Raw genomic sequence first — 24,792 nt, forward strand, 5'->3', positions numbered from 1 at the left:
CAAAGTGCCCAAAGCATCTAAACCAGCAAAAACGAAATCCAGCACTGTGTCAAAAATACAGGAGGTAGAGGCAAAAATTCAGGGGTAACCACGCCAAGGATGCCAGGTCTAACAGACACTCAAATATTTTCTTAGGAGGCCATTGGCTGAGCAGTCAAATGCTGAAGATTTCAAATATCCAAATATTATAGCTGCTTTATTTTGATTCTACTTCAGGACTTTCTTCCACCAACCTATACTTATGGTTTCTTTATTTCACCCCTGCTTTCTCCCATTGTCAATTTTGTTTCTTTCCTTCTCTTCCTTATGCTTTCTCTCTTTTCTGTCTTTTTCTCTTCATATGGGTCAACATCTAATGATGAAAAATAAGTCCCGTTCTTGAAAAATTAATGCAAGAACACAACACCTGCAATCTGTGGCAAAAGGTAGATACTGGACATCAGATGATATAACATAAAATCTCTCATGCTCAATTTTAGTCTCATGACATGTTATGGTGTCTGTTGTGTGCTGTGCGCTCTGTGCTGTGTGTGGAGTTCTGAGTGTTGTATGTTTTCCCACACTGAACCACATACTTTCTGGGTTGTTTCAGAGTACTGGGATCAAAGACCAGATGTAACATTGTAGTTCCGTATGTGCTAAGCAGTATAGTGGGTGCCACAACAATGTACTCCTTATCACATGATTGGGCATAGCATTCAACTAAGAGCAGGGATTTTGGTCCTCCCAGAATCACCCTATGTCAGTTTCCAATCCTTTTTTGTCACTAAGAGAATATCCCTCAATCTGACCCAGGTTAATCCTATCAAAGTATTTTTAAAACAATTTATCAAGGCCTAATTTGATAGACCAAGGGCCCCCAAAGCAGATTGAAGACAGAGTGGTTTAATGTTTGGAAAAGTTCTTCTGAAATAAACTGACACTTTGACCATGACAAACATATGGGCCTCGATGAGACCCATACATCTCAAAATAGTTCTAGCTGGGAGCCAGTATAGGCGGTCATATTGGGGGTAGTCCTAACTTTAGGCTTCAATTTACAAATAACTTTTCTCTAGACCTGCACAACATTCATGTTCTCGACTTGATAGCCCAAGTATTGTATTTTTTCTAGTGAAGTCTAGTAATAATTATGACCAGGAGGGCAGGATACTCTTATAAAGATGGAACTAACAATTGGAAGCTTTAACAATTTCAGAGCTTTGATCATTAATAGAAATATTTAAATTCAGATAAAAGCCTAGACTTATCGCCACTGTAAAGGTATTAGGGATGTGATATTTTTAAGAAGGCCAGTGGAATGGTGCATCTGAACAGGGAGATGCCTCCACTTGCTTTATTTTAGTCTAAGCAATATCAAGAGCAAAAAAGTTTCAATCAGTATTTTCCCCTATGTGTTAAGCAATCATTCAGAAATCTGTTATTGCACCTCCACCATCCTGCTATTATCTGGTTATCATCAGCAAAGACCTGAAAAAACATGTTATCTTTCTTTAGAAAAGTAGCCACCAGTGACTGCATATAAATAGTAAAAAAAAGTGGTAGAGTCTTGGGGAAACCATAGGTTATGTACAATGATATGAAAAGGTATGAATCGAAGGTTACTATTGCTAGATGCTTTATAGGCACCATAGACAGTCTTTAGGTTCTACACCTGTTGGCACAGAACAATTACATAAATATTATCTATCAATTAAAAAAATATACGAAAAATAAAATTAGTTAAATGACAATTTAAAATGAACATAGTTGATATCATTATTCAGTTATTTTTAATTTTCAATTACTTTAATTTAAACAACTATCCACTCAATCCCACTACATTCACCTTACTTCAAATATAAATGCAATACATAACTAAACGAACTGAAGCTTTTCAACAATTTAATTAATAATACAATAAATATTTAAAAATTAGCAAATCATTTCATTAACATAATCGATATATAGCAATAACTACCTACCAAATGCAACAATAAACCGAACAATCCACACTTAAACAATTAAAACATAAGAAATAATTAAACATGTAATACATAATTTTAAAAATAACAATTAAAATACATAACATAATTGACAAAGTAATCTGTTAACATTAATTAACACATATCTAATAAACTAATAAAACAACGTTACCTACCCAATGCCCCCTAAACTCAGAAATCCAAAATTAAAATGTCATATATTATTAATAAGTAAAAATTAAAAGTTATAAAGCAGGATTAATAGTATACATTAGTATATCATTTAAAAAACACACCCTCCACCACTCCCCACAAAAATATACACTACGATAATTTTAAAAGAAATAAAGTATTGACAAAAAAACAATATGCCTACCCTGTCACAATATTTTGAGCACAATATAATGGTCCGATAATATTTGTATGTAGATTTTTAGATGGGATACCAGAAATCTCTACTTCCTGTGTGTCTGTATCACCAAGATGTGTCAAGGCAAGAAGAACTTGGTGGGCTATCCTTTCAAGTGGGCACAGAGGTCGTATTTACATTTTGGGACCTACGTGGGGAGTTATGGTGTCAGGGACTGTACCCTCTCTCCTCTGGGGTTGTCCACTGCTCCTTTTTAAAATTCAGGCCAGGGTTGTACTTAATGACGAAGGGGGTCACACTATCAGTATATCTGCATGTGATTCATCACTGATACTGTGAGGGGTGCATTAAAAGCCTCTATGAAGAGGAGTATAATCTGGGATTGTACCCCTGCTTCCACGAGTACAGTTGGGTGAGCCAATGAAAGCTTGAGTCTAATCTGAAGCCTGTCTTTGGGTCAGCCTGGGGCCGTCTGGGAACTTCAAGCCAAAAATGAGCTGAGCTTTCATGTGGCTTCTGCTTGCCACCCCCCTGTCAACTCATACACAAAGAAGGAAAAACTAACCATTAACATGAGGTAAAATAAAGAGACGAAGAGATACACATTTAGTGCCATACTTGTACAAAGTGAAACCCGAAAACCTTTATTAATTCACAACTTCCATGCTTAACCAAATGGTGTTATTTTAGGCAAATATTTTATGGAACCTTTCCTTCTTTTCCTTCATTATCACGCATAAAAGCACTTTCAAATACATGATTTTAAAATACCAGCTGTACAAAAACACATAGGGGCCGATTCAGATCTGGGTCAGAAGGGCACCGAACGCAATCCGGCCAGAAAAACTACGTGCCGTACGCGTGTTTTCCGCCCGACTCGTACCGCTGTATGAGCGAGCAAGTACGATGAAAGCTACATGAAATTCACCGACCGACTCGTTTCCGGGTCCGAACCGCTCCGTACGTCTCGGTCATAAGCTAATCGTGGCGTGCAATGGATGCGATTCACAACTGAGCCAGTACGATGCACGCGTCGGACAGCCTGTGCGAGCTGGAGTGTCCGGCTCGCAAATCGACCGGGTGGTTGCCTTTGGATGACCGCATCGGACCCCCTGTCACCCGCAGCCCTACGACTCGGACACAGGTGGAGACCCATGGGTCTCCCCAACACAGGCATGTATGGTGTGAATGGCACCAATGCGCACTCACTGTAGGGTGCGCACTTGTCCACGACCATTCAGTCAATGGGAGCCCATGTACGTGTTGTACGACCGGCTACCATTGACTTCTATGGGAGTCCAACCCAACCGAGTCCAGCAGCATACGACCGCATCATACTCGCTCGGTCGGACTGCAGGACTCCGGTTTGGTCGGAAAACACTCTGGATCTGGCTCGGTCGGAGTGCTTTTTGCAACCCGGATCGGAATCGGCCCCATTGTGTTTAATTTAATGTACTACAATATTGCTCTATTTATAAGAATCAGGACCACATACAGGGTTCACATGAAAACTGTCTTACCTTTTAGTTCACAATCCCACTCTCGTCATTGGGTTGTGGGCAGGAATGGTTCGATGGGCATGTTGTGTTGGGATGGAAATGTCCTCTACATGGTATGAGACTTGTACCCCTGCCCTGAGTGTCCAAATGTACTGATGTTTGGTTCCTTAATACTGTTTTTTTTTGTAAAAGGCAAACACGGATCATGTGTGTGCACAATGACATAGGGCTGTCTCATTACATGTACGTCTTGTTAAATTGGGAGAAGTGCCCACACACTTCACCAAGAGTTAAAGAGTATGAGCACAGTGGTGGCAGCATACCATGTAGTGATCAGTAGGAGTGAACAGGTCCTTTTTAACATATATCTCTGAAATGAAGCCTACAGGTTCGCTCACTTTAAGTTCTGCTGTTGTGTGCTTCACTCACCCATGGCCTACATCAGATTGGTGTGAATTGCTGCACAGCTCAAAAGTGGTGCTACTGCGCTTGTTGTATATGTGCATAGGAATGTTGCAATACAGGAATAGTGCTGTACTGAGCAGTGCATGCATGGTGTTTGCATGTGCTGGATATACATGTGTCTATGAGTGGTACGGTACTTGAAGGATGTAGTGCTGTGCAGTGCATGCAGAGCAAATGTGTGCGCTGGGTGTCTGTGCACCTGTGAGTGGTACAATATATTAAGGATGCAGTGTATGCAGGTTAAATGCATATGCTGCATGTATTTGTGTGCCTGAGGATGGTACAATAAATGGAGGGTCCTAGGATGCATTTTGGGGGACCCAGGCATGCATGGTGAAACATTGGAGAGGAGGTAGAGAGATCACACTAGACAGATTTGTGTATTGTTGCATTCCTGTAAGGCGGGTCGGACACACAGGGGTAAGAGGAATGCCCAGACTGCCCTGTAAACTTCAAAGGGTGCTCCTTGATTCAGTAAGAGGTCACAAGGATGAAGCCTGGGCACATCTCAAGAAGGAGATGGGGCTGATAAGAGAATCATATAGATTAGGGCTAGGGGCCCTGGGTTAATCTTTTGATGCAAATATTACTGTGGCTGAAATCCAGGTGTGAACTCTAGTCACTCCCAATGCCTGTGTTGTGGGACACATTCCTGCTGAGACAGACTGTTCTTTAAGAGGAACAGGGAGCAGAGAATTGGAAATTTAAAAAGAAGCAGAACTCCAACATAAAACTCAAACCCTAAATCACATTTGCTGTTTGGAAATGGACTGTAGAAAGGAGAGGTTGAGACTATAGGAAGGGGAGGTTGAAACCACAAACATTGTCATTTGCCTAGCAGCCTGACAGGCTGTGTGAGGAGGGGAAGCTCTACAAGTCTTCTACCTGTGACCAGGGCTAGGGGCCAAGGCCTGCTAGTTTCCCTGCTGGATGATGGGTCATCACCCAGGGAAACCTTGGCCACCTGCCCCGGAGTCTGGAGGACCAGCGCCTGCCGGCTTGCCAAAACCAGTGGGCCCTGTGAGGAAGTGGAGAGGATTGGAGGGAGAAAGGTCCAGTGAGGAGCCCTGTTAAGTGGAATCCCTGTGCGAGGTGGGAGGAAACAGTTGCTGCACAGATCGGGTCATTGCACATGTGCAGGACAGTGTTGGCGACCCCCATATGCCAAGAGAGGGCCACCACGAGCCATGTGTCATGCTGTGCCAATCCAGCCCAAGCCGACGCGCATGTTTGGGAGGCGGCGGTCCCGTATTCCTGGAGGGGCCACTAGAGATAGACTGCTGTTCAAAAAGTGGCTGTAGTCCCTTGCGGTAGTGAAGCAGTGACCTCGTATGCAAGGAAAGCCTGACGGAAAAAAGACCATAATGAAGAAAGGAGACGTAGCCCAGTGTGGTAGCGAAGCAGTAAACTCATATTCCAGGAGGGGCCACCGTGGAAAGTATTACGTGCTGAATGGTCCAGTTCCTGTGGACTGTGAGTTGCAGTGACCTTGTATGCCAGAGGGGGTCATAGAGAGCACCAAGGATTGTGATTTGCTCTGTCCTGCTGGAGAAGTGAGGATGCCATAGGAGCACTGGTGCACCATCACCATGACGAGGGACTCAAGACCGAATCTTTGTAGCCTCCCCTGTCAGGAGTCGAATTAACACTTACCCTGCAGGAGGAGCTGCAGAAAACCTCCTATTGTTTCAGGAACTCAACCACAAGTGAGAGATGCTGCACCCCCTGAGTGCAGTCACCAGAGCTGCACGTGGCCAACTAACCTAAACTTGGCAGCAGCCACTGGGGAGGTCTGCGGACAGGGCACACTCAGGAACTCTGTACGTTTCACACCTGCCAGTGCGGATAAGACTGGATTTGTGACCATTGGCCCCGGGGAAACTTGCTGCTAGTAGCGCTGTGGTCCTAGAGCACTATTGACTTTAACTGAGAGTCAAAGTGTACTCTTGAGACTTGGACTGCTATTGGACACTTCCCGGATGTTACCAATAGTAAATGGGGAATAACCATGGTTGCTAACTCGAGGAGTGAATGGGATAGGGTACCAATAAAGAAAATCTAGAGGCATGACCTCAAGGGAGGATTGTGTAATTCTTTAAGAATGTCGTATTTTACCTTTGTGTTGTTTGCGGTATAAATTAAATGCTTCTCTTTTCTTTTTTTGTAAATGTGAGTATTTGACTGGACAGTGATATATTGCTGCTGCTACGCGCATATTGAGCGGTGAGCCTGTGTTTTTTACTCCCCTGTATCCACATCTCCTCACTGAAGGAGCCTTGGACTGCTCGCTCCACGCATATGCTGAGAGTCAATTGTAGAAGGAGTGCTTGGCCCACTTACTCCGACTCCATAATAAGTCGGGCCGGGATATCAGGAGTAAGATGTCTCAATTCCAAGGTTGGGCCGGGTAACCCCTGCTTGCCCAGAGGACCTCTGAAAGTGGTTCTGACAGTTTGAAAACTATCACTTTTAATAGGTACTTCTCAGACCAGTGCTATAATGCAACATATTATTGTCAAAGCTTCCACATGTTAGATAAATACGTTTTTGGAATTTTGAAGGGACTTTCCCTTATTTTACATGGCAAACATTTTCAGGGCTCGGCCTGCACATGGGCTCTAAGAGCTTAGGTAGACCCTTGGCTCGACTCTAGCTCGGCTCTCCCTGTTAATTTGTTGTCTTACCCCCTTCTATCCTGAGGGCCTTTCCTCCACTCCTTAAGCACTGGGGAAGTGGTCTGCACATAGTCAGGAAACATGGGTTCACACGCCATTCCATGTTTATCTTTTGCATTTTCTCTTCTGCACATGTGCTAAGTGTTCGTGGTCATCTGTGCAATGAAACACACATTTTCTGTTTTCTAAAAACATGCCTATATAGCTGCAGAGGCCATGTGCCTTTTTCTATAATCGATTCCTAGAATTCCAAATGCATTTCAGACTGGCATGAGGAGAGTGACAGGAATGAGTCGCAGGAAGGCCCATGTGGACGTGGTAATGAACGTGGAATGAAAGAAGGATCCCTTTGTTGACAAGAATTGAGGTTATCTGTCAGGAAGGTTCTGTATGTGTTCTCGAAATTAGACACAATGTCCCACCAAGAGAGCTATCAGTCAGTCAGCAGACACGCTCGCTTTGCAACAGAAGCCTGCTGAAAGAGCAAAGCTAATGTGCTTCACAGATACCGCAATATGAATAACTTTGTGGAAATTTAGTCAGACAAATCCCTGTCAAAGTATGGAGAGAGATAGTGCAAGTTGCTAATGAACGAAAGGCACTTTGTGGTCGCTACAACTGCAGGATCTTCTTAAATTCAATGAAGTATAAACATTGATATAGTCTTAAATTGTACGCAATGGCTTTTATGTGAGGGTCAGAAAACGAACCCAAGCATTTAAACAAAGGCAAGCTTCATGAAGCAAGGAACAAAACTGCAGCTACCAATATTATACTTGTATCACGTTCAATGAAAGTGCATGTTGCCCCGATAAATGGTGCTCTCTGTGTTACTAGTGGTTTAGGATATAGTAGCCAGGATCCAGCCCTGAGTTAAGTTTACAGATAGGGGAACTGAAGTTTTTTTTACCAGCCTGGGAAGTTCATTTTGCAAAGGAGTTTTTAAAAGGGGTCAACATTACTTAGTTTGTTAATGACTGTACAAATCCAGTGGAGGTCGCTCAAAAATCATTCATTCAAGTCAATAAAAAATGGAATTCCAGTTTACACTTATCTTTATTGGCTGTCTCTTATTTGTGCATCACTTGCATAAACAACATAATCGAACCAGAATTCAATAAACAACATCCTTCAAACAGCTAACACGGTTCTTGGCTTGTAAATGTAGCTTACTCAAACATAAAAGTAGAATAAAATAAAATACACAATCAATCGTTGGTATTTAACTCAGAATACCAAGCATTTATTAGTAATATGCATTATATTCTCATAGTTAATTGAAAATCAGTCCAAAGGAAGAAAATATAAAATGTAGGTATTAAATTCTATACTTGGAAAAACACCAATCTCCTTATCAATTTTCATTACACATCTTGACCTCCTCAAAGTTCATTGATTTTTCAAGTCTTATGAATTATTTTACATCCATAATTAGTTTACCTGTTATGGGGCACCTCTAACATTGTCTTCTTCCAATCATCATTGTAAATAAAGTGCATTATATTTATTTCTAGGGAAAAGAAACATATAAGCATGGGTGTTTACACAGAATATCTGAAGCAAAAATATCGTGGAACAAAATATTGTGTCAAGAGTATCGAGGACAAACATATTGTGAAGGTAAGTTTCTCTGGGTAAGGAATGTTTTACTATGTATAACTCCACATATATATGTACCTTGACGATATATTTATCGTCAAGGTACATAGCTATGGAGTTTAGAATAGTAAATCTATACTTATCCATTTTGATTGAACTTTTAGATATTTTGGTCCTCAATATTTTTGACACATTATTCTAGCAGCACAAAATCTTTGGCACTGAAATTCTGTCAGTGATCAATATATTTATATGTAATAATGTTGAGTGTTTGCACTCTGATAGATTAATTGCAGATTCAATATTTATGAGTAAAGTCTTTATTTTTAATTTCTTCATATAACTGCGTTAGATTCTCTTGCTACTTCTTCCAGCTTTCTTTTTTAGGTGTTGCTTGCAAGACAGCACAACCTGTTTGTGAAAAGATCTATTATCAGCGTACAGCAGGCTAAGTGCCCACACATTGCTTACCATTAGTTTGCTTTAATGCCACTCTCATTTTCTTGCTTTATACCTTAGCATGTGTGGATTTCTTTTCCTCTTATTTTGTTTGTCCCTCCCATGCAGAATTGCCAAATTGATGCCTTATACTGTTAAGTTTCAGGCACTACTTTTTTCTTTTTGATTAAGCACTCCATGAGAGTACATGTGTCTTCCATAAGCTTTCTTTGTGCACTTCTCTTCTCCAAACTACACTCCGTTTTGTTATTTCTCGACCCAGTGCTTCTCCCTTATACTCAGCCTCGTGTTGCGCTCACCCTCATGAGCTTTTCCCTCCAAATCCCCTCTTGCTTTCTCACTGATCTGCATCTCCCTCTTGACTGCCTCTCTTTCCCACCCACCTGCTCCATGTTGCTGCCACCTCCACCCACCTGCAGTTTGTTTTTAGGTTGAAGCCACCATGCAGCTGTCTGGTTGGTGAAAGACATCTTGCTTACCTTTGGCTTTGTGGTTTGAAGCTCACATTCTCTGGCTTTCTATTTGCTGCCTTTATTTGCTTTAGGCTGTCCAGCTTGGGTTCATCCTTCCCGTTGCAGAAATCTTGTTTGCTCTATTCTTCCACTAACTTGCTTTCTTTAAACAGGCCTTTAAATCTTGTTCTTATGTTGTCACATTTGCTGTGCATTCAAAGACACAGGTCTAATGTCAACTCAATCTCCCAAAAGAGCTTGGTACTTACTATTCTTTCTTTGACTTTAAAATGAGAGAATTTATGTGACAGTCCTGCTGAGTATCCATGTAAGAGGAGAGAGAAGGCATAGGATTTTATTTTCTAGCACACACAAACACAAATTAACTGTGCTGATGTTTCAGAATATATCAGAATCTGTACAAATGAAGCACATTCTTTTTGCTATTCGGAAGTGTGTTGGAAACAAATATTTGAATATGATCAAAACAAATCAATATACTAGATGACATTTTCACACATTATAGTTTGTGTGCAGTAAACTGTATTTAGGTGGACATGTAATGGTCAGTTCAATTGAAAATGTGTTGTCCGTAATGGCAGTGCACTACCACACCATGTATACTTCAAAGTACGCAACTTCACTCCAATCAATGCCCTTCCAACCTATGCCATGTCACTTTATTCTACGACACTCCTCTCCACTATATGATCTTTCACTCTAACACACTTATGACATGCCACGCCACTCAACTACACACCACTCCATTCTGTGCCACTCACTCCATGACACAACATGCCACTTCACTCAATGCGCCTCCACTCCACATCACTTACCCCACTCTGTTCTACCCACCCAATCTACCCTACTCAACTCCAATCTGTACCACTCACTTTCACTCCTATGTAGCCCATCTACTCCACCCCACTCCACTTAGCTACAATGTACCCCAATTTAGTCCACTTCAATTTACCCATTCCATTCCACCCAATTTACCCCACTCCACTCCAATCTACCCCACCTCAATTTATCCACCCCAATCTACTCCTCCCCACTCCAGTCTACCCCACTTCAATCTACCCTACTTCAATCTACCTCACTCTAACCCAATCTACCCCACTCCACTCCAATGTACCCCCAATCCACTCCACTATGATCCAATCTATTCCAATCTACTCTGTTCCATTTTACCCCACTCCAACCCATTCAACTCCATCCCACTCTACGCCACTCCAATCTCCTCCACTCCAGTCTACCCCACTCCACTCAATCTAACCCAGTCAAACGCACCCCACTACAATCTATCCATTCCACCCCAATCCACTCAAATCTATATCAGTCTATCCTACTCCATTCCAATCCACTCCAATCTGCCCCACTGAAATGCACCCCAATCCACCCCATTCCAATGTACCCCTATCTAACCCACTTCAGTCTTTCTGAGGGAAAACCTCCCTTTCGGACAATATCTCAGAACTAGGAGAAACTGTAGCAAGAGCTCTGACTTCCGCTCCCAAGCTAATGACCTGTCACTCAAATTGTCAGACAGAGGATATCCCGAAAAGATATTGGCAACTTGCAAAAAACGGGCTGCTAATCAGAACCGTGAGGCACTGTTGGAACCCAATCCGAAACAAGTGACGGACACGCCTCTTACGTGCGTCACCACATACAGTACTATCTCTAACCAGGTCACAAGGACAATTAACAAACACTGGAACATCCTGAATACAGGCAATCTAAAATGGGAAAAACCCTTGTTCTCTTTCAAGAGAGCAAGGAGTATTAAAGATGCATTGGTACACACCAGACCAAAACAACCAGAAACACCAACAAGATGTACTGTCCTTAATTCATGGGGACTACCTAACATTACAGGTCATTTTCCATGCGGTGACTGTAGTGTGTGCCATCTCACCACAGCCACAAAAACACTATCCCTAGAACCTGGTCACAAAGAAAACAAACAAACTGTAACACCACTAATGCAGTATATTTAATTACCTGCCCGTGTGAACTTCGTTACATAGGGATGACAACAAGGAAAGTGAAGCAGAGGATCTGTGAGCACAGGAGCACTATTAGCAGCAAAAAACTAACCACGCGTCTAACAGAACACTTTCTTCAACACAATCATACACCCAACGATATTCGTTGGACGATAATTGAAACTGTGACTGGAACTAACACACAGAAATATCTGTATGAAAAAGAACAACGCTGGATACACAGATTGTCCACCCACAAACATGGTATGAACGATTGCATACCTTGGAACTCTGTGCTGAACAAATAACCTCATTGTGCCATGTAATTTTAACTGAACTACTGTTTTCCTTTCTGTAGCATTCCTCCTACGTGTGGAAGGTCCTATTCCATGTAAATATATTTTTAATAATCACTCTTGACTCCTTTTATTTTCTCACCTATGACTAGCCATTCACCGGCAGAAATCGACCTGTCGCTTTAAGAATTGTCTCCTCACTCCAGGCCACGGCCACTAGTCATGTGACGTATAACCAGGAAGTGAGGAGTATTTAGTTGAAGCCTTGCTGCCCATTCAGTAACATCCGGGCGCCTGGGGGAAGCACCGCAGGTTTGTGGCAGGCAGTCGGTGAGCTGAGGTAAGAGTATGTAGGGAAGAGCTGGTGGCCACGCACACGTGAGGCACTTAGAGTTAAGTGTTCTGACCATTGCCGCCCGTGTTTTGTGTTTCTTGTCCAACAGTAATGCAGCACCGTCTGTCTCCCTTCTGAGCCCATGACACGATTCGAGTAAGAATCGCGAGTGAGTCTTGAGTCGTTTCCTTTTTTCCACCGTGTTCTGTTTTTAAATAATTTCCTTAGCGCACGCATGTCACAAATAGAGTCTTTTTCACGTGCGTCTTTGTCCGCTTTATAGAATCACACATCAAGTATACTCACAATTGCTGTGTAGCCGTAAGACACCCACGAATTCCACAATGATTTAGTGGGTTGATGCTAATTTCGCATAATATGGAACGAATGCTCGGTTCCAACAACCAATGGTAATTACATGGGGCGCATAACTCAGAATGAGGTGATTAGATGCGCAAAAATGAGAGTTCACACGGAAATGGGCCCTGTTCATTCTAATTCTAAATAGATCATTTTCTGATTGCCCAGAACTGTATGTGCTTTTTTCAGGTTCATCTGTACACAGAGGACTCCCTGAACCCTTTTTATCACCTTCACAAGTATATGTAGGTGGCACACAGACGCTCCAGGGTTGGATGCACCTTAGTGCGTGTAGACCGCCCGGTGTGTCGATAGGTCCTGACGAAAACCTGTGATTACACTAAAAGGTTGAAACATGTAGACCGTCAATATTTGGATAATACTTTAGGTCAAATTAAACCTACATTAGAATTACACTTCACCACTTTTTTAACCGTGACCCTGCTGCTCCATATTAAATTTGTTAGGGAGTACAGTAGGATTACTTTTAACTTTATTTCACTCACTCACACACGTCACTTACACGTACTGATATAATAACAAACCTGCTCCGCTGTAATCAGGCGTTGAAGCACACCCGAGTGGTATGCGACTGCTCGGGTGGACCCCGATGATGAAGCATGTCACCAACTAGGTTGGTGAGTGAGGGGTTTCATAAAAAAGAAATAATTTCTCTTTTTACTTCTCTGAGAACTCTCTAACAGACAGAAGGTCTTTACCTTCTCTCATTTAAGGATACCCCCTTCTTTGTTTATTTTGTCAATATATATGCCCCTACTTCTGATGATCCTGCCTTCTGGTATTATGTTTCTGCTGAAATACTCAAAATTGGTAATATGTTTCTTACAGTAGGTGGTGATTTTAATCTTATCAGGGATCCTTTGTTGGACCAGTCCTCTGCTTTTAAATTCCGACCTAACAAAGCATTTTTTGCTTTAAAATCCTTTTTTTCTGTTACCAAATTGATTGATTTTTGGAGATTAGAACATCCCACAGATAAAGAATTTACCTTCTTTTCCAATCCCCACTCCTCTTTTTCTAGGATTGATTACTTATTAACTTCACGTAATCTATGGCATATGATTAGTGAGGCGGTTATACACCCTATTACGGTTTCAGACCATGCTTTGGTTTCCTTTTCTCTATGTATTTCTGACCCCCAATTTTCTAATAAAAAATGGTGAATGAACTCGTATATAGTTCTTAATCCAACCAATTCTAAAAAAATTGCCTTAACTATTAGTGAATATTTTCTGCATACTAACTCAAGGGACACTTCCAAAATTATACACTGGGATGCTTTTAAAGCCTACATTTGTGGAGTTTAAATTTCTATTATGACACATGAAAATAAATCTTTTTATTCCCACCTCACCAAATTAGAGAAACAGATTGCATCTGTGGAATGACTTTTTGTTTCATCTAGAGATCCACAATATAAATCCCAACTTCAGAAATGTAGATACAAATATAATTGTATGCTTAGTAAAAGAGCACGTTTACTTATCTCCAAGGAAAAATCCAATTTTCATTTTAATTCCAACAAATCTGGTCGATTGTTAGCTAACTATATACGCCTCAAGCGAGACAGGATTCAAATTCCAGCCATCAAAATGAATAATTGTACATTGGTGATGGATATTGAGGATATGTGGGATTCAAGTCAGCATGTGAAGTTAGCATAACGTATCTTGGTCTGTATCTCTACTCCATAAGCAACGAGAACTGTTTTAGAAGATGGCCCATTCGTTCTCCGTGTCTTGTATGATAGAAACGGCCGAAAAGCCATACTACGGTCATCTTGGATTATGACCAGTCGTGTCTCAGATCACGTGGTTCTCTCTGAACACCATCTGTATGATTTAGCTCGTACCAGCCTAGAGACAGGGTGAATTGTATTTACGACTAAGGCCCAAGGTCACATCTGCTGTAGGGAGTATCAAGCGAAATTCCTCTATGCCCGAGACGAAAGGGAGTTACCCCGCTGACCTTCTCTGTAAAAGATAGTAACCTTATGTGTGCAGCTGAAACTAGATATGGTATGAGCTCATTTAGGAGCCCCAGGGCTAACTGGTGTTTTTCCATTTGTAAGGCTTTGTATGTTGAATCTGTTATGTATATAAGTGTGACTCTGCCAAGGGGCCGGCAGTCTTCCTCGGCGCACCTGATGGGTGAGGGTCGATGAGGCTCCTCTATGTAGAGTTCTGTTGTGGCCAATAAACGCTTGAACCTTCTACGTTGCCAACTGCTTATTATTGACTTGATATTGCGGGCCACTGGTAAGTGTGGCCCTTGGGATTACTATTTAGATTACTACAGTTGGCGACCACGAAGGGACCCCATGATAGGGTCTTTCCTCCCCCGTATTCGGGTGGCAGGATCGAGGGCGTCTTGGCCGGGCGGGCGGAGGGGAGTTCGACGTCCACTCCGTACTCCCAATCGGGGTGCCCTCTGCTGCTAGTCACCCTTCACCGGGGTCCTAAGGGCTTAACCCAGGAACAGGCCGTGTTGGTTGTAAGAAGTTGGCAGCGGAGAACGAACATTCGTACCTGGGTGCACCCGGTGAGTAACTTGGGAATTTATTTGAAGCACGCGCTGTGGAGCGGTGCATTTGTTTGAAGCACGCCCGGTGGAGCGGTGCATTTATTTGAAGTACGCACTATTGAGTGGTACATTTGAATTTGATTGAGGGGTCATGAGTACCCTAGGAGAATTACGGAAATCTTGTAGGGTGGTCCGGTAGGGACTGACTGTAGAGACTCCGCGGATCTTTTGTGATTTTGAGACACTGATCAGATGCCTAGTTGTTACCTGTGAGTAATACACGGCCGGATTGCACTCGGAAAAGCCTGTGGCTGTAACTGGGTAGCCATGAGACATATCTGAAGTACGGCTTGGACCACATCAGAACAGTCTCAGTGGTGAACCAGGGAGGTCATGGGATGGTCCGTAGTCCAGTTCGTGGTTACCCCTGTCTGACAGCCTCTTGCCAGTCTGTTGGGAGACTGCTTATTGTGATTCTGTTGGTCCTTTTGAATAATTCTCCACGAACGGGAGTCGACGGGCTCGGTTCATTTGTTTGGATGCATCAAGTTTGGATAGGTTGAACTGCTGAGAATAATGTCGACATATATGTTATCTGTGATATAAAGTCAGTTATATGTTATTTATGTCTGTCTACTAACTAAAATGTCGTGTTTCAGCAAATTGAATTGTTTCGGTTGTTGTTGCCGGACTAAAGACTCTCGTTTGGCTGAGAGTCAGCCCGCCCCTCCGGAGGGCAGCCCTAGCCACTTCATGTATGTGAAGCACGGAATTGCCCCCATATTGTTCAACACCTTGTGGCATAAGTATACTAAAGGTAATGAAGAGTTACAGTGGCCAAAGACTGGTTCATTTGATGAAAAGAAAATTGCCTTTTTACAGGAACAACTATTTTCTAGGCGCAGTAGGCAATCTATGTTTGATGCTTTAAACAGCTGGCAGAAAGAAGCCAAACAACGACGGATGAGAGGGGAGAAGCTAGCGAGAGCCAAGGCTGGGCAGACCATAACTCAAAAAGCTGTAGCCTATGACAGAGCTAGGGTAGAAAAAGGAATCGATTGTATGAATCGTGAGTTTAGATTGAAGGTCGATAAAAGTTATGTGGCTCGACCTAATGCGGAGGATGAAATAGAAGACTTGCTGGACATGCGGCCACCGCCCCCTTATGTCCCGCAACGGTTATATCCGGAGGTACCAGCAGCTATTGTATCGGCTGGGACAGGAACAGTTGCCCCTACGCCGGCTCTAGTTGCCTCCACAGCAACTCCGGTTGCATCGGCGCCTCAGCCTCCCTCCCTCCCCACGCCTGTCATCTCTCTCGGTTGTCTTCCTCTGTCTCGGAAGTTATGGCTTTATTGCCCAATTTGTTGTCAGCCACAACAGCTGAAGCTCCCAAGTTGTCACCAGGGGCCATACATTCTCCTTCTGCCTTGACCTCCTCTTCCTCGAGTGCAACTCCTTTTGCAGCTGTTTCAACTCCAGTACATCCGGCCAGTTCACTTGATGGCAAGAAGCTGTTCACTCGATCAGCTCTAGGAACAGAGGAAAAGGAGACCATTGCAGTACAGGCATCCCAATGGATGCGGCAATCTATTTATACCCTGTCTGACATATGGAGCACCATGAAAGATTATGAACCGGTGATGCAGCAGCACGTGTTAGCGCACATGGCCGAAAGCCTCATCTCATTGTGGGAGCAAGTTTATAAAGGTCAGAGAGCTCCGACTATACTGTATGATATTCATACCCAGGCACATAAGTCTCAGCTAAGTCCAGAAGCAGTATATGGGAATGTGAGAACTCTGATCAGTTACAGAATGCGCCTACAAGCTGCTAGTCCCGCAGGGGTACAGCAGTTCCCAATGCGTGAGGTGCACCCCATCTATCACCCGGAAGTAACTGAGATAGTAGACGCACATGGGACGATTACCCGCCCGAGAGCGGACGCCCATTTTCAGGAGCAATGGGTATACACCCCATGGAAACGTAGTGAGGTACTTTCATTGAAAACCCAGTTGCCTGACCCCAGAAAGAATCCTACAGCATACTATAAGGAACTTACGGAAGCCACCTCCTCGGCGGTGATGACACTGGCTGATATCGAGCTATTTTTTGCTCTATTGGTGCCGGTGGACATATGGCGGCAGGTGCATGACCAGGACCATGTGACGGAGTTTGGGGGAACCTGGGAGCAATTGAGGGACTGGGATAGGGATCGTAAGCCAGGAGATAAGCCTAGAACTGAAATATTGACTTTGCCGGAGAAAATAATCACTTACATGCATTCACTAATTCCTCCCAGGAAAGTAGATTGAGATAAATTGACCGCGTGTAAACAAAAGAAGGATGAGAGTGTGTCCGATTTCATTACGAGGTTCGAAGGGGTTTTCATTGATTTTAGCGGGCAAGATCTGTCCAAGGAGGGTGGCATACGCTTGTTTGTTAATAGGTTTGTAACTAACCTATTACCCGAGATATCAGCCCGACTTCAGGCTGCGGAGAGTACCTGCACTACATCTTCCCCTTCGACTATCTTAAGTATGGCTCAATACTATGAGCATCGGGAGAACGAGAGTAAGGAAAAAACAGAAAAGAGATCGAAGGATTTGAAGACACGGGTCCTGTTACAGCAAGTTGAAAGAGGCTGAGGGAGGGGTCGGGGAACACAGAACTTCGCCCCACGAGGGGCGGGTCCCGGGCAGGGTGTAGGACGAACAGATTTAGGCATAAATCAGTGCGCATTCTGTAAGCAGGAAGGGCATTGGCGAGCTCAGTGTCCGTTGTTGCATGCGCAAAACGGCGTTCCGAGGGGCCAAGGGAGAGGCCGTGCTGGTGGTCATCGGGGTGGACATACCAGACAAGAAGGTGTCGGGCAAGGTGAGAATAGTCAGAATTATTTTGACCATGGTCAGGGGAAGCAATATTACAATGAAGGATGTGTGAGCAACGACTCGGCAGGCTATTCTGAGGCATAGGAGAGTCGAGGACAGAGTGGGGGACATGTGTCAATTCCAATAGATCAAAACGGGCCTTATGTACATGCCCGTTTGATGGATACATCAGGTAAGTTTCTAGTTGACACAGGGGCTATGAATAGTTCTGTTTCACATGCCCTTGTCCCTGGGGCTGCTCTGTCTGGCCAGAATAATGTGTCTGTAGGTTTCTCTGGAACTCTGGTGGTAAGCCCCATCTCCCAACCTCTTTCTCTTACTTTGGGACCGATTTCAATAGATTCACCCTTCCTTCTAACTTCACAGTGTGGTGAGAATCTCTTGGGGATGGATATACTGAAGAGGCTATATCCCCGCATCTATTGCTCTCCAGACGGTGTTTATTTGACTATCAAGAAACCCTTTCCTCCTTCAGCGCAATGTTTCTCCAAAACGGACACCCTGCCCCCTGAGCTTGCAACCATTCCACAGGGTCTTTGGGCTACCGGAGATACTGATGTGGGTTTGTTGAACATACCACCTATTTTGATCACCTTGAAACAAAATGCCCGGTTACCTAGAGCCCCGCAGTATAAGATTGCTCCCGCGGGTGAGCGGGCATTGTTGTCCATCATTCATGATTTGATCCACACCGGTGTGGTGGAGGAGACAGCTTCCAATATGTGCAATATCCCTATTCTTCCTATTCTTAAACGAGCCCCGATAGATCAAAGCCCTGATTATGCTGACACATATCGTTCTGTGATTGACCTGCGTGAAATAAACAAGATTGTAGTACCCCAATATCCCGTGGTACCTGACATAACTACTATTTTGACGATGATTCCCCCGACAGCTAGATTTTTCTCTGTCATTGATTTGAAAAATGCTTTCTTTAGTATTCCCATTCATCCAGATAGCCGTTATCTTTTCGGCTTCTCATTAGGAGGCCGCAGCTTCAGATTTTGTCGCGCCCCACGGGGCTATACAGAAAGTCCGAGTATTTACAGCCAAGCGCTTAAAACGTTATTGGATACACTAACTTTGCCACCCGGTAACGTTCTGGTGCAGTATGTAGACGACCTCCTTGTGGCCTCTGATACCGAGCACGGTTGCCGAGCGGCGACGACTGCATTGTTACAGCACTTGGCAAACAATGGTAATAAAGTCTCGTTGTCTAAATTTCAATATTGTCGACCGGAGGTGACCTATCTAGGTCATCTCCTGTCGAAGGAGGGAAGACGGCTGACTCCTGATCGTATCATAACTATATCTAACATGCCTGTTCCTTGCACGCAAGGTGATGTCCGCGCTTTGCTTGGCATAACTTCTTACTGCCGCCAATGGATCCCTAACTATTCCCTACTGACTAAACCTTTCTTGCCTCTAACGACTAAAGATGTGCATGAGCCTTTACCTTGGACAGCTGAATGTCAGAATGCTTTTGTTTCTTTGAAATCTGCTCTTTGCTCTGCTCCCGTGCTTGGCACCCCTGATTACCGGAAGCCTTTTGTACTCTACGTGCATGAGGTGGACGGTTGCTCGCTTTCAGTGTTAACACAAGGATATGGTGGTAAGCAAAGACCTTGTGCGTACTTTTCGGCGGTATTGGATAATGTCGCCAGGGCACTTCCCAGTTGTCTGAGAGCCACGGCTGCGGTTGCAGTGGCGATCCGGCAATCGGAAGGGCTCGTCCTGAATACGGACCTGACAGTGATGGTGCCCCACGCTGTGGACGTATTATTGAACAGGACGCAGACTCAGCAGTTAACAAGTGCGCGTCTTACAGGGTATGAATTGACCCTGTTTGCGCCACACATCACTATCAAGAGATGTGTCACCTTGAACCCTGCTACGTTACTGCCTCTCCCTCTGGAAGACCACAGTCAAGACATACATGATTGCATATTTCGGACAGAAGAAGAAACAAAGGGGCGGATAGATTTGACAGACATTCCCTTTTCTGACCCTCAAGGGGAATTGTATGTTGATGGCTCATGTTTTAGGTTGCCTAACGGCACTACAACCGCTGCTTATACGATCACCACATTGCAGACAGTAGTTGAATCGGCCAAGGTACCTTATCGATCGGCCCAGGCTGCCGAGTTAGTCGCACTACTAAGGGCTTGTGAATTGGGCGAAGGGTTAAGGATAAATGTCTACACCGATAGCCAGTATGCTTTTGGCGTAGCACAAAGCTTTGGGAGGTTGTGGGCAGAGAGAGGTTTCCTTACATCCCATGGTCAGAAAATAAAGAATGGTCAGTTGGTTTTGAGATTGTTGGCCGCCCTGACCTTGCCTCAAGCCATAGCCGTTGTTAAATGTAGTGTTCATAAAGCAGTAGTTGATGATGTAGGTAAGGGAAATTCCTTTGCGGACAGAATCGCTAAAGAAACTGCCCAATCCAATACCACCTCCATGTTTGTAACGAGTTTGCATAGAGGGAGATAGAAGAAGAAGATAGGGAATCTAGATGACAATGGATGTTGGATTGACCTATCAGAAAGATGTAGATGGCTGCTGCCGAATGCATTTGTGAATGCGGTAGTGTCCATGGCGCACAGTCCCGCACATGTGGGGATTCGAGGTATTTGCGCAGTACTAGATCCTGTGTGGTATAATACCAACATCCATAGGACTGCAAAGCAACTAGTCCAGAATTGCATGATTTGTCTACAGCATAATCCAGGAGGCAGTATCCCTGTTCTGACTGGTAGCTTCGCACCCCCCACCCTACCTTTTGAGGTATTACAAATGGATTTTATTCAGTTTGAGTGGGTTAACAATCTCAAATACGTCTTGGTAGTGGTCTGTACGTTCAGCAAGTGGGTAGAGGCGTACCCCACCAAGGAAAATACTGCCCCAGCCACCGCAAAGGCCCTAGTAAAGGAGTTCTTTCCCCGCTATGGGTTACCACGGGTAATCTGGAGTGACAATGGGAAACATTTTAATGCTGACCTTGTTGAACATGTTTGCAAGGGCCTGTCAATACAGCAGAAGTTCCATGCCGCCCGTCACCCCCAATCAGCAGGGCTGGTGGAAAAATATAATGGCATCTTAAAATTGAAATTAGCAAAGCTACAGGATACAACAGGATTAAAATGGCCTGATCTCTTACCCCTGGCTTTACTGTCTGTAAGAACTACTCCCCACTCCCGCAGTGGGATATCACTGTATGAGGTGATATTTGGTAGGCCTGCTAATTTATGGGGTGTGCCACGACCAAAATCCCTTAGAGACATTGAGAACCCTATGTTGGCGGATTACCTTTATGCACTAACTAAAGATCTTCGTTCCATTCATCAACAGATATCAGCAGTGCTGCAGCCCCTGCCGGAGGGTCCTGGACACAGCCTGGAGCCTGAACAGTGGGTCTTGGTTCGGAACTACCAACGGAAATCGAGTCTGGACCCACGCTGGACCAAGCCTTTCCAAGTGCTTTTGGCTACGAGAACGGCTGTGAAAGTTGAAGGGAAACGGCATTGGATTCATGTATCGCATCTGAAAAGGGTTCCCCTTCCTTTGCCGGATGATCAGCAGGATCAGAGGGAAGTATTAAGGCACGAAAGTGATAAACCTACCGAAAAGTCACCTTCCTCAGAAGCCCAAGGAGAAGCGAATGGGCGAGTGGAGGGTGTCGTGAGTTCGGCGACATCTGCAACAGGTAATCTGACACCTGGGAATGCAATACCTGACAAGGAAATTCACACACTCAGTCCTTTACCTGATCCCACTGTGCCTGTTCTGTTCATAAATCCCGAAATACTGGGTCATGTTCGTTACAACCTGCGGCCCCGACAGAAAGCAAAGATCCCAGATTCAGTCTAGAGAATGAGAATGAAGGTCTCAGTAGAACTCTGGGAAAAGTAAAAACACTGGACTGAACTCGTTGAGAGCTTGGAACTTTTTGATAACGCTCTGTTCAGAGAGAAGATAGAGACATTGATTAGTTGGTGGGGGCCCAGGTAGAGTTTCTTTTCAGCAAGAGTTGTGTCAAGTACAACTCCGACGCGAGAAGTTTTTGTGCCCTTCATGCTTTTTGTGTTGCATGGAACAATAGGAGTCTGCCTGTGAGGCTCTAACACGGACACAGGAAAGAAGCACCCTCCGGCAGATTGGACTGCTTGTAGATTCCCTTTTTCCCGAGATTATACTTGGACTTTTAGTGAGAATGTACCCTTTTGGTCGTTTTGTCCCTGAAGAGGAACGTCCCATAGTACACCGCCCTTTGTATTCACATCTGCCAATGTTTTCTACTTGGAGTTTGCGTGCCAAGATTGTTTTTATCGTCATAATAATTGTTTCATTAATATTATGTTTAGGGATGTTCATCTATCTAGAATTCCGCCATCCTGTGCACACCCTGATAGCTACCACCCCCACCCCCGAGGAGCACCGTTTTCAGAATTTTGCCCCACATAAAGAGAGGCATCGTCAGACCTATGTGAATAATGCTTTTATTGAAATGTTACATCAAACCCATAGTTCAACGAATGCCACAAATTGCTGGGTATGTGGCCTTCTTCCCTCAGTAATGCACAAACATGATCTATTCATTTCAATGCCATTGTCATATTTAGGCAGTTGCGAAGCCTGGTTTAGATTATTGTCAATGATGTATGAACATTATGCTGTTGATGAGCACCGATTTTCAGAGAAGGATTACGATTTGATTCTGGCCGATATAGAAAGGCACCAGGGGTTCACTCCAAATGCCGAAGGTACAGACGGTACTCTGGATCCTACCGCTTGCATGAATGTGTATACGGAACATGAAAATGACACCTGGTTGAGGGACGAAGTGTCAGATTTTGTGTCCTTCAATTTTACTGAGTATTTCAGATATTTCCAGTAACGAAATGTGTCAAATGATAGGATCATTCCGGTCCCCGTGTTGAATACCTCGTCCTCCTTTTGCATACATGGTACTGGCCATCTATTTGTTGGATTTAGTAAATGTAACTATACCTATAGATTACAAACCTTTAGCAGCCCACCTATACTTACTCCTCCGAATGTATATTTTGTGTGCGGAGAAAACGCTTACACCTGGCTCCCCAGAGGGTGGTCAGGTAAATGTTACTTATCCTTCCTATACCCTCCCGTTTATATAGCCCCTTCCGACTATCATAGATCCCAATCACTGAACCGACGGAGTTTAGAATCAGGAAACACTGATAGAGATGCTACAGATCAGACTGATACCCCTGCCCAACACTTTGTCGATATTATGAAAGGAGTCCTGCCTATATGGGGACCCATTTTAACCAGCAAATAAATTAGAAGATTGTCCAGGGAAGTAGAGGGAGTGGTGAATACCACCGCTGGGATATTGACTAATATAACAGTTGAGCTTCAAGCGACCAGACTTGTGACCCTCCAAAACCGCCTTGTTTTAGACGTTATCCTAGCTGATCGCGGAGGAGCGTGTAGAGTGAACGGCAGCTCCTGCTGCGTATATATACCTGACTCCGCCCCTTCGGTTTATCTGGCCATTCAGAATTTGCATCGATTAGCATCTGAATTTCATACGGAGACAGGTACCTGGTCTATTTCGGGGTGGTTCTGGGGTCTCCTTACCACCTGGGGTTGGAAAATATTCATGATCCTCCTAGGAATAGGGGGTTTCCTTTTTACTTGTTGTGTTTGCATCCAATGTGGGCCCGCCTGTTGCTCCTATTGTGCCACCCAAGTTCGTCTTGCTTTACCTAAACCTAAAGCAAACTCTGCTAGGGTGAACGCTCAACTAGTGCAGAAAGAGATACATGACATAATGCAGATAGACAAGGGTATTTTCGAAGAGTAGTTTGATGGATAGCTACATTATGCTAAAAAGGGCCGTTCTGTGGGATTCAAGTCAGCATGTGAAGTTAGCATAACGTATCTTGGTCTGTATCTCTACTCCATAAGCAACGAGAACTGTTTTAGAAGATGGCCCATTCGTTCTCCGTGTCTTGTATGATAGAAAGGGCCGAAAAGCCATACTACGGCCATCTTGGATTATGACCAGTCGTGTCTCAGATCACGTGGTTCTCTCTGAACACCATCTGTATGATTTAGCTCGTACCAGCCTAGAGACAGGGTGAATTGTATTTACGACTAAGGCCCAAGGTCACATCTGCTGTAGGGAGTATCAAGCGAAATTCCTCTATGCCCGAGACGAAAGGGAGTTACCCCGCCGACCTTCTCTGTAAAAGATAGTAACCTTATGTGTGCAGCTGAAACTAGATATGGTATGAGCTCATTTAGGAGCCCCAGGGCTAACTGGTGTTTTTCCATTTGTAAGGCTTTGTATGTTGAATCTGTTATGTATATAAGTGTGACTCTGCCAAGGGGCCGGCAGTCTTCCTCGGCGCACCTGATGGGTGAGGGTCGATGAGGCTCCTCTATGTAGAGTTCTGTTGTGGCCAATAAACGTTTGAACCTTCTACGTTGCCAACTGCTTATTATTGACTTGATATTGCGGGCCACTGGTAAATGGGCCCTTGGGATTACTATTTAGATCACTACAGATATACTGAAAGAGTTTCTTTCCTTTTACTCTTCCTTATATCATGAATCTCTCGCACTTAACAGCAGTGTAATCAGTGAGTTTCTTAATTCTTGTCAATTGCCTCAGATTTCTGCTGCTGATAGAATGACTTTAAATAATCCTATTGATGTTAAAGAAATTGTTGCAGCAATTAATGCATTGAATTCCAAAAAAACTCCTGGTCCAGATGGTATTCCGGCTGAATTCTATAAATGTTTTCAGGACCACTTATCACCGTTTTTACTCTCCCTTTTTACAGATTTTCAACGTACTTCCATGATGGGGGGATCTTTTAATGAAGCCACTATAATTGTTTTTCCTAAAC

General features: G+C 43.9%; 1 long non-coding RNA gene across 1 annotated transcript in view; it reads left to right on the top strand.

Annotated features, from left to right (window-relative positions):
* LOC146857859 (uncharacterized) overlaps positions 1-24,362 on the top strand; it is a 384,686-nt gene extending 360,324 nt beyond the window's left edge. The window contains exon 3 of the long non-coding RNA XR_014979960.1: positions 21,245-24,362. This is a non-coding gene — a long non-coding RNA (uncharacterized LOC146857859). The remainder of the gene's footprint in view (positions 1-21,244) is intronic.
* The last annotated feature ends 430 nt before the right edge of the window (positions 24,363-24,792 follow it).

Source organism: Triturus cristatus, chromosome 3_2 (assembly GCF_964204655.1).
Source record: "Triturus cristatus chromosome 3_2, aTriCri1.1, whole genome shotgun sequence".
In the NCBI taxonomy this organism is placed as follows: domain Eukaryota; kingdom Metazoa; phylum Chordata; class Amphibia; order Caudata; family Salamandridae; genus Triturus; species Triturus cristatus.